Raw genomic sequence first — 17,251 nt, forward strand, 5'->3', positions numbered from 1 at the left:
ATTTGAAAAGAAAAGGAACTGCATTCAAAGATTTCCTAAAATATGCTTGCCACACCCGGGAATCGAACCAACTAAAATCTGTTAAAAATTAGTAGGGTAGCGTTAGCAACTTTTGCCCACGCACACGCACACGCAAATTCAACTCAGTTTTGTTTACTACGAGAACCAGAAATCCTACATAACTTTTATAATTCAATGTCTACTACACGCAGTCTTCATCAAAAGTAGACTTACATAATAATAGCCACTACGATGTCACAACTAACTTTTTATGTTCAGCGACATAAGAAAATAAGCATAACCGTATAATTAACTTATCTAAATATACATATTTTATAAAAGGAGAACTGCCTGACTGACTGACTGACATATCAACGCACAGCCTAAACGGCTAAACGTAGGTACTTGAAATTTGGAAGGGACGTAGCTCAGGTACCGTACAGGTGCACCAAGAAAGGAATTCCCGAAATTCCCACGGGAACGGGAATTAGCGGGAAAATACTTTTGTATGAAAAATCTAAACCGCTTAAGTTAGACGCTTGAAATTTGGCATGCAGATACCTTAGTAAACTTAAAGCTTAGTTACAACAGGATATTGCAAAATACCCACGGGAACGGGAGTTAGCGGGAAAAATATTTGTATGCAAAAAACTAAACCACGTAAGATGGATGAAGGGGGAAAAACGGGATCCACGCGTACGAAGTCGCGGGCGGCCGCTAGTGAATAAATAAATAAATTAACGTATATTAGGTAGGTACCCAGTACTACGATTCAAGCCTTAATGACCCTCCTAGGCCATCCAAACTCTGAACTAATAATCTAGTCTAATAATTACGAGTACCTACATGCGAGGATTTATGTCCTTCATTCCATTCAGCATTAAAAACTTTCCTAATTTAAGTAAGCCCTCTAATTGCAAAGGGTTAGGTAAGGGAACTCATTACCGGAAAGCTACGCAAAAGAAATTCAAAATAAAGGTGTATTCACAATGCCAGTGCGTGTTTGTAAGTGGAAAAGACGATACATTTGTTTTCTAAGAAGATAAGTGCTATTCATATCATACATAAACTAGACAACAATAATTGAATTAAACGGCTAAATTAATTTATTTCAGTTCTTTTGTATTTTGTTCAGTTGTGATAGTCGTAAGAAGCACCTGAACGCGAGTTGTGCTGACCGGTCGTTGTGAAAATCTTTGGACGTTTTCCCGCTGTAAAAAAATAAGGAAATCAGCCAGTGTAACACCCGTATTCACAAACTACGCTTGCTAAAGTGAAGCAGCAACGCTATGCAAAGTCAAACCATAGAATAAGCAAAGGTCATCAAACGCAGAGCATTGAATAGAGCTCTGTGATTGGTTTGTGTGTGTCACTCCGCCACTCAAGTATTGTCTATGAATAGGTTTTTGGGGCCCTGTTCGTTCACGCGCACTGTGAGACCTCATGTAATGTTTGTGTATAAGTACAGGTGTAATACACGCCTCATACACACTCCCTATTCTTATAAATCTCTCTATTAGTATTCTGAATACACCTTTACGCTTTCAATTGTTGTATGCGCCATTTAATTTCGGTTACATTGCACTCCGAATGGGATATCGTGATTGTAATTAAGGAAAAGCATTTTTATGGCTTAATGCAAAATTCTCCATTTAATAGAATTTAATTTGAAAGCTTTCTAACGTTTTGTTTTGTCACCTGTCATCCGGTTTGCACTGGGGGGAACCATAACTTCGAACTCCTCCTATGTTCTTCTGTTTAATTTCGTTGCGGATCCAATGACAGTTTAACTTTCCCCCGGTTCAAACTTGACCTTCTGGTTGGGTTATTATTGGCGGTCAAGCTGTAGATCCTGGCTACACAGGAGTTGCAACGATGGGAACGAGAGGTGGGAATAATCCTGTTACGTTTTTAAGTAAATAACACCAAAATTTGCGGTCATGAAAAATAATTGTGTTGAATCTAAAAACGTATACAATAAGAGTTATACAAACTCGGTCTTAATAAGGCTGTTTCAGTTTCATATTGACCGTTCATCATCATCATCATCATCATGTCAGCCATAGGACGTCCACTGCTGAACATAGGCCTCCCCTAATGCTTTCCACATTGATCGATTGGTAGCGGCCTGCATCCAGCGCTTCCCTGCTACCTTCACGATGTCGTCGGTCCACCTTGTAGGTGGACGTCCCACGCTGCGCCTTCCGGTACGCGGCCTCCATTCCAGAACCTTGCTGCCCCATCGGCCGTCAGTTCTGCGCACTATGTGCCCTGCCCATTGCCACTTCAGCTTGCTAATCCGTCGGGCTATGTCAGCGACTTTAGTTCGTTTACGGATTTCCTCATTTCTGATTCGATCTCGCAAAGAAACACCAAGCATAGCCCTCTCCATAGCACGCTGTGCAACTTTGAGCTTCTGTATAAGGCCTATAGTGAGAGGCCACGTTTCCGAGCGTTAAGTAAATCATTTAATCACGAAAAATATAAAAGGAAATTAATTAAATAAGTTAGTAAAAGCTTCTAAAGAGCATCAAAGTTTCTTTCAAGGCATTTTTATTCAGCGATTCTTAAATTATAATACTTATCAAGCATTTGATGATTTTGAAGAAGTAAATTAATTAATATAAAATTGAGACTAATGAACTAATTAAGACTCTTAACGATTAAAATTATTTTAATTTCAATTATTTACTGAGTACTTTTTTCAAATTCAAAGCTTACTCAGGTGTACTTACTCAAATGTCAGACAATGTCAGGCGTCGTCTGTAAATGTATTAGTTTTAAAATACTTAGAATTAGCATAATCTAAATTGATTGTTGATAAGAACTGAAAATACGGCACACTAGCTTTTGCCCGTAGTTCTGTCCAAGTTAGTTTCGATCTGTGAAAGACTATCCCTTTTTTTTAAAGTGGGACTTTTAAAAAAGTCCATGTTTTTTCCGTAGTCTTAGGCTGAGTTGCACCACCTTAATTTAACCGTAACAATAACCGGTAATTTTTCTATGGAGTTTGACAGATTTTTGATGTATGTCGAAGTTAACGTAAGATAGTGCAACTCAGTTTTAAACTATCACTGTAGGTACCAAACATCAAAGTTGGATGAAACATTAAAAAACATAATCGAACCCATAATCTACTAGTTGACCAGTAAGCAGTGTAACCACTAGACAAAAAATATGTAGCGCAACGTCACAATAATAATAATATTACCCTCTTATCTAAAAAGGCTTACATTACGTGATTAACTTATGTATCAATGTGAAATTATGAACTCCGTGAGTTTATAATATAACGCGTGGGATTGTAAACTCATAGTGGGTAACTTTACATTTTTACGCGTTACATTATAAACTGACGGAGTTCACGATTTTACGATGACATTGTATACCGCTATTCCAACTCCAGCACAAACTACACCAACAATAAAAGAAACAATAGCTTCTACAGTAAAACCTTTACACAACCAATACGTCTTAAGATTGTCTAAACATAAAGGAGCTGAGTTAGCTCCTTGACTTTCTTAAAGAACCTTTGTCAAGCCTTTCAATGGGACCTCTTGGAGGTTATAGCTACTGGATGCGATATTTTTTTTTTTTTGTAAGTAAGTGCTATTGGAATGCACTTGCAATTGGAGCTAGTGGAGTACTCCAATTGCAAGGCAGTGATTGATATTATAAATGCATGATTGTTTAAGTTTTGTTAAAATCTTTTAGACTGCTAACAATGTATGATACGTAGACTTTAAAGCTTTTTGTTGTGTCTTCTTTACTGGTAATTTCTTCGAGATTATAGGGGTTTATTCTTAACAAGCGGGAAGTGGTTTCATGTGCGAATCTTTGTGTGGTGAATCTAGGGCACTGAGTAAGTAGGTGTTCCCACGTTTGCGGGGTTTGGTCGTCGCAGGGACAGCGGTCATCTGCGACGATATGGAAACGGTTTAGGTATGCCTTGTGGTAACCATGGTTGGTTAGCAATTGGGTAATGGCAAAGTCCGGCCGAATGATCTTTAAGAACTGCTGCAAGGTGTTGAGTAGGCTATCGTATTGTATAGAAGAAATGCAGGGATTGTAAGTTGCAAGGAGATAGGAATTGCGATCTGTTATCAATGTCATGGAAAGATTTTAAAGTTTGTTTAAAGAAAAGTCTTTAATATTTTTAAACCGACAAATAGTGGTGACTGAGTTTGTTGCGGCGCTTCTTCTCAACACTAAAGCCAAATGTTTGTCTCGAAGCATTGGTAGAGCATAAAAATAATAAGAGTAAAAGCTCCCTAAGAGCATTAATTTGACAATTTGTAAGAACTAATTTAATTAGTCAAAACAAATAAAAATTAAATAGTAAATTAATAGCTTTTAAACACGTCATTCGTTCACAACAATAGACAAAAGTAACTAGTAAGGTAGACAAAAAAGCAATTGGCAACGCTTACCTACATAATATTTCTTTACAATATTTCTATTTAAAACAATCTTAAATCTTTGTAATGACGCATCTAGTATCCTTCTCTCCTTACCAGCTCATCTATAGCTACCCCTAAGCAAAGGTCTACAATAAGAGCACTTTGCTACCAACGGAGTAAGGTTGAGAGTACACTGGGAGAAATATAAATACATTTTTTATTCTATACAAACAATGACGTCATCTTTAAATGCTTGAAACGATCTTGTTGACTTTAAATATGAGCCGTGAAAAAACACTAGACAACCACTAGAAATCCTTCTGGCACGAAAACTAAACGAGCTGATGATGATAATGAAAGTGGAAGTAGAATTTTCACTTGAAATTATTACTGCCTGCAGGATTCAAACTCGCTTCGCTTGTTGATATTAATCTTTGAGTAAGTCTACTCAGAACTAGAACGCAGAACTGACGGCCGATGGGGCAGCAAGGTTCTGGAATGGAGGCCGCGTACCGAAAAACGCAGCGTGAGACGTCCACCTACAAGGTGGACCGACGACATCGTAAAGGTAGCGGGAAAGCGCTGGACGCAGGCCGCTACCAATCGATCAATATGGAAAGCATTGGGGGAGGCCTACGTTCAACAGTGAAAGTCCTATGGCTGAAATGATGACGATGATGATGAAAGTCTACTTTGTAAACTATTTTTCCGAGTAAGGATTAATGTTTCAGATAATAATTTAACTAAAGGAAATGCAAGTACGTTGAAAGGATCTTGTCATTGCTTTTCGTTCGTTCGTTTGTTTCAGCCGAAAGACGTCAACTGCTGGACAAAGGCCTCCCCCAAGGATTTCCACAAAGACCGGTCCTGCACTGCTCGCATTCAGGCACCTCCCGCGACCTTCACCAGATCGTCGGTCCACCTAGTGGGAGGCCTGCCCATGCTTTGTCTTCCGGCTCGTGGTCGCCACTCAAGAACTTTCCTGCGTTGCTTTTACTCACATCCAATCCCATTAGGCAGTTTTGATCAGTTATGTATGGACGTACTAACAATACCAACCTTTTTAACTGATAATTTACTTATTTATAAGCGAGTAAATAGTTATAATTTGTATTTTGTGTTTTTAAAATAGACAAATAATTTGTAAAAATTTAATAAACTTTGCACTCAGTGTGCCCCGGTTTCTTCCAATAAATGAATGGCGACTCTACAATGGTTTTCAGCGGGATCGACTACGTATACTTACACTACTTACAACCGCTTTCATTAGGAACACTACGAGGCACTACGATATAATAATGAATTATATAAGATACAAAGCTTTAGGGTAAGTAATGACGTACCTATACTTTAGACTTCTATGATAGTTATGTACTACTAGCGGCCGCCCGCGACTTCGTACGCGTGGATCCCGTTTTACCCCCTTCATCTATCTTACGCGGTTTAGATTTTTTCATACAAATGTTTTTTCCCGCTAACTCCCGTTCCCGTGGGAATTTTGCAATATCCTGTTGCAACTAAGCTTTAAGAATAAGAATAAGAATAAGAAATTTATTCATAATGTTCATTACATGTCAAATTTTCAATATATTTTCTTATTAATAATAAACAATTGCAGTATTAATAAGAAAGAAATACACATCATGTCCAAATAAATTAATAATACAAATAGAATTAATGTCAATTAAATGTCAAAATAAAAAATAGTGGGTAACAGTGTCAATAATAATTAAATTCCAAACAGTTCGTCAATTTTATAGAACGCCTGCTCGATCAACCACTTTTTTAATTGAGATTTGAAAGAATGGAGTGATACCGCTTCTTTCACTATTTTAGGCAATCGGTTGTATACTTTAGGCCCCAATACGAACAAAATAAGTTTACTAAGGTTGCTTGCAGGTAGCAAGCGTCTAACTTAAGCGGTTTAGATTTTTCATACAAAAGGATTTTCCCGCTTATTCCCGTTTCTGTCGGAATTTCGGGAATTCCTTTCTTAGTACACCTTTACGGTACCTAAGCTACGTCCCTTCCCAAGTGCCTACGTTTAACCGTTTAGGCTGTGCGTTCATATGTCAGTTAGTCAGTCAGTTTCTCCTTTTATACAGGGTGTCCCGTAATGTAACGTCAAGCCGGAACTGGGTGTTGAGGCAAGTTGTGCTGGTTATCAGAAAAATATAAAAAAAAATCTAAGTGGCATATTTTCAAAATAATAGGCATTTAAAAAAAATCTAAAAATTCTATTCCAGGTGACGGTCCTTTTATTCGTGTTGCCACAAATCTTCACTTTTTTCAATTTTTTTTTTTGTTATGTAACCCTGAATAATGCTTCTCTAAATTGTTATCAAAATTACAAAACCAGCTGCTCCAGCTTAAATGAAAAAAATACATTATTCCCAAAAAAAATTTCAAAATAAAAATTTTGCCTAGTTTAAACTGACTGTACTGAAAAAAAAATTTACTACGCGAGTGTGCCAAGTGACGTCATAATTTGGCGCATTTAGTAAGGATTCCAAAATGGTATAACACTTACCATCAGGTGATCCGTCTGCTCGTTTGCCTCCTATCACATAAAAAAAAAAAAAAAAAAACTTGGTAAATTCTTGCTGTAATTGTCGACAATTTTTGGTTTTTTGGAAATAGTCCCGTTTTTAACTTTATCCACCTTGGTTAAAAATTATTATTCTAATTGTGCCCAAAATTCAAGTTTCTGTGACTGACTACCGTACAGTCAGTCACAGAAACTTTTTTCACCATGACAGTAATTAGTAGTTGACATACTGTGACAAAAGTCACCCGTGCGCGCGCGCCTTTACTACCTGCTCTGCCTGCACTTGTACTTGGTAACAGGGATAATAAGGATATGAAGTTTCGGTTATGGGTACGGTTACGGATATTAGAATAATATTATACCGGTTTCGGTTACGGTCACGGATATGAAATCATTTCAGATTATCCGAAAGTTTCGGATAATTTCGGTTACGGAATTATTAGAATTTCAAAAATGTAGGTATAATACAAATAGCAAGATGCTGCGTGAGCGTGACCCACATAGCTACTTTATGTACCAACTAAGACGACACCTATGTATGATAAAGGTAAAACAGGCTGGCATATTAGATGGTGCCAGCGAATGCCAGACAAGTTGGTAACAAATATTAAGATTTATGGTACAATTCCAAGACGGGCCACAGACCGCAAACTGCAAAACTCTATGAAATCGGCAGCGCGGCATTGCAGCTGCGGCGTGTATACTGCAGATTTCATAGAGTTTTGCAGTTTGGAATAATTGTACCCTTAGACTCCGCCTTTATCCGAAACTATCCGTAACTTTTGAATCAGTTTCGGTTACGGTTATGGATATTTTTTTATTTCGGATATCCGATAGTTTCGGTTACGGTTACGGATATCCATAACATCCCTGCTTGGTAAGATGGCCCTCTCCGTCCCGCTCATACCTTTTAAAATGGCTTCTCCACCTCACTTAAGCCAGAAACTTGAATTTTGGGCACATTAGAATAACAATTTTTAACCAAGGTAGATAAAGTTAAAAACGGGATTATTTCCAATAAACAAAAATTATCGACAATTACACCAAGATTTTACAAAGTGTTATACCATTTTGGAATCCTTACTAAAACGCCAAATTATGACGTCACTTGCCATAGTCGCGTAGTACAATTTTCAACCGACTTCAAAAAAAAGGAGGAGGTTCTCAATTCGACCCGTATGTTTTTTTTTTTCTATGTTTGTTACGCGATAACTCTGCCAATTATGAACCGATTTGAACAAATCTTTTTTCGACGTATAGGTAATACCTCAAGGGTGGTCCCATTTAAATTTAATAATAGAAAAAACAACCCCCAAGGGTGGAAAATTGGGGATGAACTTTTTTATACGCAATATCTCCGCCGATTATAAATCAATTTGAACGATTATTTTTTTGTTGAATAGGTATTATCAAAAGGGTGGTTTCATGCGAATTTGAAGAAAATATTTCACCCCCAAGGGTGGAAAATTGGGGATGAACTTTTTTATACGCAATTTTTAGTTTTTTTTTGTGTTCACGCATTTGAAGTCGGTTTTATTTTTTTAAAAAGGTAATTATTTTTCAGTACAGTCAGTTTAAACTAGGCAAAATTTTTATTTTGATATTTTTTTTGGGAATAATGTATTTTTTTCATCCAAGTTGGAGCAGCTGGTTTTGTAATTTTGATAACAATTTAGAGAAGCATTATTCAGGGTTACATAACAAAAAAAAATTTGGAAAAAGTGAAGATTTGTGGCAACACGAGTAAAAAGACCGTCACCGGGAGTAGAATTTTTTGTTTTTTTTTAAATGCCTATTATTTTGACAAAATGCCACATATTTTTTTTTTATATTTTTCTGATAACCAGCATAACTTGCCTCAACACCCAGTTCCGGCTTGACGTTACATTACGGGACACCCTGTATATTTAGATCAGTCTTTCCCAAAGTGGGCGATAACGCCCCCTTGTGGGCGCTGCAGGCTTAAAGGGGGGCGGTAAGAGACCCAGAAAAAAAATCGGGACGTTGTGTAGAGGCTTGGGAGGCGTCATCTACTAGGAGGACTCTTAGACATCGACTGAGCTCGACTCTTGACTACAAAAATGGGGGGCGCTAAAAATGATTTATTCTCAAAGTGGGCAGTAGACTAAATAAGTTTGGGAACCACTGATTGAGATTAAAGGCCGGTAGATCTATTCTCATAAATAAAACACTGAATATTCATCTTTCACATTATATTGCCTTATTTAAAATTACAATTCATCACTTAGCACAAGCGCGGGGAGTCGTCCCCGCGCGTCCCTAACGTTTCCTATTCTAACGTTTGCTCGTGTGACATTACGTCAATGTCACTATGACAGCAGCTCATTGGCTATAACGATACCGTTATTTTAACGTTTTATATTTTTCACAATTAACAGATACTGCAAAACGAAAAAAGTTTTTATGCAGAACAGGCAGGTTCGTTCGTTCGTTTTGAGTTACTGATTCTGAGTCGCTCCTAAAAAATTTGACTCTGATTTCAAATTCACCCTGTATAATATAAATAGGTTAAAGTGTAAGTACTTTCAGTTTTTACTCGTGCCCTCCTGATCCTTTTGACATACCTTATATAATAAAACCTTGTTTTTTCCTTCTTTCTTATACTTAATTTGGGGATTCCTTGAATTGAAAAGTACACGAGATACGTACTTCATTGACTCAAGTTAAATCCACTTAGCAGGAAAGTAAGGTAAGGAAAGACAACCATATTAACACCCGTATTAGCAAATCGAACGCACAACGTTGAATAGACTTTGTGATTAGTTCGTGTGTCACCCTGTGCGTCCACGCTAACTGTGAGACCCCATAGTAATGTTTGTGAATACGGGCGTAAGACTACACAATTTTGTTGAAAAATAGCAAAAATTACAATTACATAAGAACTACAGTATTTATCTTGATATGCTGTGGTCCATTTGTGTTTCTGTTTACTCTAAATGATACAAAAAGTTTGTTTTGCATCTTGAGGGCTTTTAATATTATTTTATAACGATTCTATATTTATCATTTACGCAAAAACATTTCGCAAGTTATTCAGTTTGATTAGTTTTTCTACTATGTAATTGTACCTCTACTGTACCTACTTGTATTGTATTTCTACTAAATTAATAATACAGATCAGATCTTCGAGGATAAATTTGTATGTATTGAAACAATATTCATATCACTTGAATATTAATTAATCTATCTTAAAGATTTTTTATTGATCTGTAAGGTTATCTGTTGTTTTAAACGTTAAATTTAACTGCTCAATGGCAAAATTGAGACAAAGAGTCCATAACGTTCATTGTTAAAAAAAAATCGTCAACGTCTCAAAAATATTATTTACTCTGCCATCATTATTCAAAAGCGCAAAGAAAACAAAAAAGCGAAGCTCTCCATTCACTCTCAAATATCTTTCGATTGCCATTTTCGTATCGGATTTCTTTGGAAGACAAATAAATAAACGGTTTCATCAATCAGAGGCTGGAACGGGGGTGTTGCTTCAACTTTTTGTCGGGTGAGATAAGAGAGTACTGTGTAGTATAAACGTGGATATAGGAAAGGTGTTAGGACATTTTGGATGTGGCATATGACGATGACGACCTCATAAAGGTAGCAGGAAGGCGCTGGACGCAGGCCGCTACCAACCGGGCGATGTGGAAGGCGCTGGACGCAGGCCGCTACCAACCGGGCGATGTGAAAGGCGCTGGATGCAGGCCGCTACCAACCGGGCGATGTGGAAATCGTTGGGGGAGGTCTATGCTCAGCTGTGGACGTCATTTGGCTGAAATGATGATGACGATTGACTTTGCTAGCTACAAGACGTCCACTGCAGAACATAGCCTCCCTCAATGTTTCCATATTGTACTGTGGCTGAAATAATGATAAAAAAAAATTCTCAATCAAAACATTTTCGGAAAAAGAGTGGAAATTTTTCAACTAAATTATATTCGGGATTTTTCCTTTACAGCATTTCGCAACTACGCCCGCGTTAGTTTCGGTTTGATACACTATCGTCGCACGTGTTCCCTTTTCCGAAAAACGAGCTTACCACAATAGTCGAGCGGCGATGGGATTTGAACCCGCGTTCGTCGGATCTAGAGTCGGCCAGTCCGACCCCTTCACTGTGGCTTCTTTCGAATTAATCGAGCAAAGTTTAAAACATGCTAATAAGCATGAAATTTTATAAGCATGAGCAACTGTACCTTTAGTACAGAAGTATAGACTAAGAGCTAGTGAACGCCAGACCTACGTCATTTTATAAAAGCTGAAAGCTCTCAATATAGGACATAATGTTGGTGAATTATGAAGTTTGGATAATCGTGGCTTTGGCAGCTACCATAAAAAAACTGTCTGGCAAGGAGTTGGAACTGTCAAAACTATCTGGCGTAGGTCTGGCGTTCACTAGCTCTTAGTCTAGTACGGATTGTAGCAAAAGAGATCCTAACACATACCGAAATTTTTCTTGCGACTTGTGGTAGCGTCGTTAACGTGTTAAAATATGCCACATCCAAATAACCTTGCTCGTCCTTCAACTTCCTAGTTCCGGCCACCCTTATCAGTGCTGAACCAGCTTTCTTAATGCCGAAAGGTGTTTCTTTACGTGACGTCACAGCCTCAGGATTGAAATATCATCGGGCGTTGATAGAACTCGCAGAATAAGTGAATGAAAATAAAGTGGCGGACAAAAAAATTGGTCACCTAAGACGTCTGATGTCGTGGCTGCTTAATGATAACGAAATTCGATTCCTACATTTTGAATAGATGCCTCAAATGTTAATAAAAAAAGATAATCCATGCCAATGCGTGTGCTTGGTAGAATTGTGATATTAAAACATGCACTCGAGCAATCGGGCATTTCGAAATGTTAATCGATTGAGTCCCAGACGGCATTAATTAATGTCATAACAATTTGTCTAGATTCGCGGAGCTTGACGGATTAATAGACAGATAGATACTAATGTATCATTGTAATAGGTACTCCAGATTAGTCAACCATAAATTATTCAAATAACTCCCAAATATGTGAACATCAGGCCTTCCATATTCCTTCGTCTGGCTAGCGAGGGGAGTGTGGCCCAGATCCTCTGTTAACCTTTAATAAAACATTGACGTGATTTCGAATGAAATAAACACTGACAATGAATAAAAAAAAATACAAAAATGACATGGTCCCTGTTTTATGTCCGCCAGTGTATTTAGCATGCTTTGTTTTCGGCTTAGGCTATTGTGGTTTCATTTTAGTTACTACGTTTTAAGCTTTGAATCATTATTTGGATGAAAGAAAACTGCCTAAGCTGTTTCTACCAGTTTATTCTCAAGAAGCAGTTGTATTGTAGAGGGATAATATTGAATTGGAACGTGTAAGTACTGTGAAAGATTTAACAAGCTTAAGTATAAAAATAATGTTTAAAAAAATACTACATAATTTTATTAACTAAACGAATAACGGATCTGAGATGTGGTCGCTTATTATGAGCCTTCTTCTAAGGTCAACCAAAGGGCGATAGACCTTGCTATGCTCGGAGTTTCCCTGCGTGATCGAATCAGAAATGAGGAGATCCGCAAAGGAACCAAAGTGACCGATATAGCCCGCAGAATTGCTAAAATCAAGTGGCAGTGGGCGGGGCACATAGCTCGCAGAGCTGATGGCTACTGGGCAAAACAGTTCTAGAGTGGCGACCTCGGGCCGGAAGACATGTTCCTAGTTAGGGCAGGCCCCCTACTAGGTGGACCGACGATCTGGTGAAAGTCGCAGGAAGCATTTAGATGCAGGCAGCGTAAGATTGGTCGTTGTGGAAATCCTTGCGAGGATTTATCTGAACAAATTAAGCTTTAAAACAAAACAAACTCAATTCAAGTTCGAAATGTAAACCCTACAAGTGCGTTTTTCATTAATTTGTACAAACAACCTCCCATTGAAATGTATCGACTCGTAAACCGTGTAATTGGCAATCCGACAAGTGTTTCTTTAACAACCCATTAAAAATTAATAGAAACAGAGCAATACAATCGAATTTGTACTTCGACGAACTGTGATTTGTTTTGTAAATTGGACCGTCCGGTTGTTTGTTTAGATGATTTCGGGCTATAAGGTGAAAGTTTTGTGAAAATACTGTAAATAGCTGGCCCGGCGAAATTCGTACCGCCTATGATCTTCAGGAATTATGTAGGATTGTAATGGTGAATTATTTTTTAAATCGGTCCAGTAGTTTCGGAGCGTATGCAATACAAACAATGAAATCTTTCCTCTTTATAATATTAGTGTAGCTATACTCGAGAGCTCGAGCATTATTGTTTTAGAAATCTTTACATATAAAATAAAGTCGATCCCGCTATCAACGGATTTTTATTTATACAGTTTTCAGAAAAAGGTAGATAGAGTGATTTCAGACGAAGGTTGAAAATCTGAAAACTTCGACTTCCAGTTTTCAGAAATTTCAGCTTAACAAAATGTTTTTCAAGATTTTATTTAACATTATTTTTCGATACGTGTGTGTGTTTATATCGAGAGTGGTAGGACAAAGAGTCATCATCATCATCATCATCATCATCATCTTCATAATTAGTCTTTACTGCAGGAGCACGACCAAAGGCTAAAGAATTATTTATACTCTCCATATTGCATACAAAGACAAAAATGATTTTCATTGAAAATATGCTTCTCAGACAAACCCACGCCAGAAACTAGCGTCTTCAACCCTAAATAATATACTTACTCAAAATATCACAAACTTTATTGTCCCATAAACAAGCAAATCCATCGCAAAATGAAAATTGCCAGTTTTATTTCATTTAAAGCTTGCTACACCCGAATGGCGGCATAAAAATGATTTTATTTGCCCAGGTAATATTAAAATGGGGCACATTGAAGGTTATGGGATAACTATATTGTTTTGTCAATGCATATAAAATGTGGCATTGACACGTTTATGCAGGGTTGAATTCAATAATAAACGGTCAAGTGCGAGTCAAAGAAAAATCTAAATTCTTGCTTATTTTCTGGAACGCCCCTTTCTTCGATTATAATTAGCCTCTGCAGTCCATTCTTCTTCTTGTCGTGTCGACAACAAACTTACACAGTGTCAGTCCAAAACTCTGCTACCTACAAGAGTGGCGTTGTCAGTAGCCTTCATAAAATCTTCCTCCGTGCAGTTGTTTGAGAGTCTTCCCTGCCTTTTTGTCCCTTTGTCTGAGAGTCCTCCACCTGGACATGAGGTCCCCTGGCCTACCTGGAAGTCTTTAAATAGACTTCGGACGCAGGTCGGCCGTAGTAAGGACAATCTGTTCAGGTGGGGATTCTTGGATGACTGAAACTTGGAGTGCAGGTGTGGTTTTGTTCCCCAGTCGACGAAGCACATGATGTCATGGCCTGCGTGCAGTCTATTAAACTTCTCCTATAATTTTTGACTAAATTTGTCGCAGATTCCATGATAGTAAGCTATTCCCGGGACTCCTCAACCTTCACTGGTTGGGTTTCATTGGAGGCCAAGCTGTAGATCCTGATTATACCGGAGACAGTAGTTGTAGTGGTATGAAAGACAGTGCTACCCACAGCGCAGATTATGGGCCTTCCCCAGATTGACTTACTTGACTTAAGGTCCTATGTCCCCTAAATCGGGCATCCTCTGTCGCGTTTGGTCTTGAGCTTCGCGTTTGATCTCGCTCCAAGTCTTGCCGATTTTCTTCGCCTCGTCTGCTACAGTGCGCCGCCAAGTTTGCTTAGGGCGACCACGTTTGCGTTGTTCTTTTGGGTTCCAATCCAGAGCCTGCTTGGGGATTTGATTGGGATCCCTTCAGAGAGTGTGGCCGATGCAGGCGCTTGATCTGCTGGTTGATCGGAATTTCGTGACAGCGTTCCAATAGTTCGTCGTTGGAGATTTTCTCAGGCTATGCCGAGAATTCGGCGAAGGCAACGCTTGACGAAGATCTGCAGCTGGTGCGTTAGTGGTATTCGTTCCCCAGATTGACTGGTACTTAAGAGCCATTTTACATTTTCGTGCGAATTTCTAAGATTTTGGAAGCATGAATTACTATCTTAAGCAACACCCAGAGATTATTTAATAACTGCGAAAGATAGGTCAATCCTTGTTGTTGACCATTAATGAAACGGATTTACTAAAACTCTTTTGCTTAATTCACAGTGCCCCATCTCCCACAACCATTTTACGAAAAAATTGCCGCAGACTCATTTTCAAAGTCCTGTATCTATTATTTATTTATGCTCATATAATAAGCTTAAAAATATATAGTAATCATCGGACATATGTTCTTGTAGTCCATTAATGAAATAGATTCTTGAATTTCATTACCATTATTGAGTAAAATCTTAAAATAATTTGGCAAATTTGAAGATTAACGTCACATTTTGATCGTGGTTTTTGGTTTAAAAACACAGCATAAACTGCAATAAAAGTATCCCAAAATAAAGAATATTCATTGTAGAATTAATTTCTACAGTTATTGTTTAAATATTAGTAACCACTTTGTCAAAATATTGATGTGAATATCAGTATAAATTACAATGCGCAAGCCGACATCGATTAGTATGGCGCGAGCGCCCGTCAAGGCAGGACCTGTGTCATTTTTCCCGCCGTGACGTTTACGTGCGTTCGTGTCGTAAAGCGGTGATTTGTACGGCGACCAAATACATTTGATACTATGCCGAGAGGCTGTTTCGAGTCGGCCGGCCGAGCAGAAATTGAAATGATGAATTTTAATTTCTTTGACGGATCTGGGTGTAACTATGTATAATATGTAGGTACCATGTATTTAATTTAATAAATAAATTATAAAAAAAGTATATCCATTATGATAGCACCCTTAACACAAGCATATTGGTTGCCTACTTTTGGACTAGATGGCGCTGTGAAATTGTCCAAAGATTTGTTTATTTATTTATCCGCTTTGAGTTTTGTTTCGTGAAGAAGAAAAAGAAGCGTTTTGTTTTGTTGTTAAATCTATACTAATAAAAGAGGAAAGATTTAATTGTTTGTTTGTTTGGAGGCAATAGGCTCCGAAAAAAATTTCTTTCACGATTTAGAATCCTATTTTTTTTCTATGTAGGCTGTAAAATATTTTCAAAAACTTTAGTCCAAAATCTTTGATAAAATTCGACGTTTAATAAATAAATTAGATAACATGTTAATACTTTTTTTTCAGTACGATTTTAGTACCTACTTGTTTTTCAGAAATTCTACGATTTAACTAAACTTCTAAAGTGTTTATATTTTATGCATAATTTATTAACTTCTAAAATATACATAATAATATATCCTATTGATAGATGACGTGCTTCGTATTTTATTAAAATTATTACCTGACTAGGTTAAAAAGGTGTGGAATGTTATTTTGGAGATAACTTGGTTCCATAGAAATATAGAGAGATGCTAAGTAATGCGCTGAGTTCGAAACTCAGTGTCGTATTAGAAATTCACACACACAAAGAAATCAAATTATGTGCTCATTATCCATTGCGGTATCAGTATTCAACGTTCGAATAATCTTTAGTACTATGCAAGCAATATAAACTGTTTACATAATGACGTCGCTACTGTCATCATTGCTTTCACAAGCAATATGTTCCAATTTGTCCCTTGTCACATTTCCCTTTAGTTTCTGTGATCTGTGCTTGTTTCTAAGTTGATATCAATGAAATATTCCTTAGTACTTTTGATTTAAATTTTTTTTTTTTTATTTTGACACGTGTTTGAAAAATCAAGGTCAGATTACAATAAAATAACAAGTGAAATTCCAAATCATAATTTAAATTACATCGTAAGACAATAGAGGATAACTCTGGCATACAAAATTCGGGTACAAAGAAATTTAACGGTTTTAATTTAGTGCATCAAAATGTACAAGGCTTCTCCGGCAAAGACTTGGAAATTGAGTTATTTATCCAAGAATTGAATATTCATGTCTTATGTTTAACGGAACATTGGCTCAGGCAATATGAACTAATGCTGAGCATTAATAGTTATAAGCTTATTAGTTCATTCACTAGAGAGTTAGCTATTCGTGGAGGGTCACTAATATTAATCAATGATAAATTAAAATGTAAAGAGCGTAAAGATATTGTATCTCTCTCTGTTGAGCGAACTATTGAGCTGTCATGTGCAGAACTGGACGACTATGTTATTGTATGTGTATATAGACCCCCATCTAGTAACTATGAATTATTTGAAACCACAATGGAAGAGGTACTTAGAAGAGTGTGTAATAGTTCAAAGAAAGTAGTTGTATGTGGAGACTTTAATATCAATATAATAGAAGATTCCTCTCTTTCAATACGGTTTTT

The sequence above is a fragment of the Ostrinia nubilalis genome, chromosome 23 (genome assembly GCF_963855985.1).
Source record: "Ostrinia nubilalis chromosome 23, ilOstNubi1.1, whole genome shotgun sequence".
Taxonomy (NCBI): domain Eukaryota; kingdom Metazoa; phylum Arthropoda; class Insecta; order Lepidoptera; family Crambidae; genus Ostrinia; species Ostrinia nubilalis.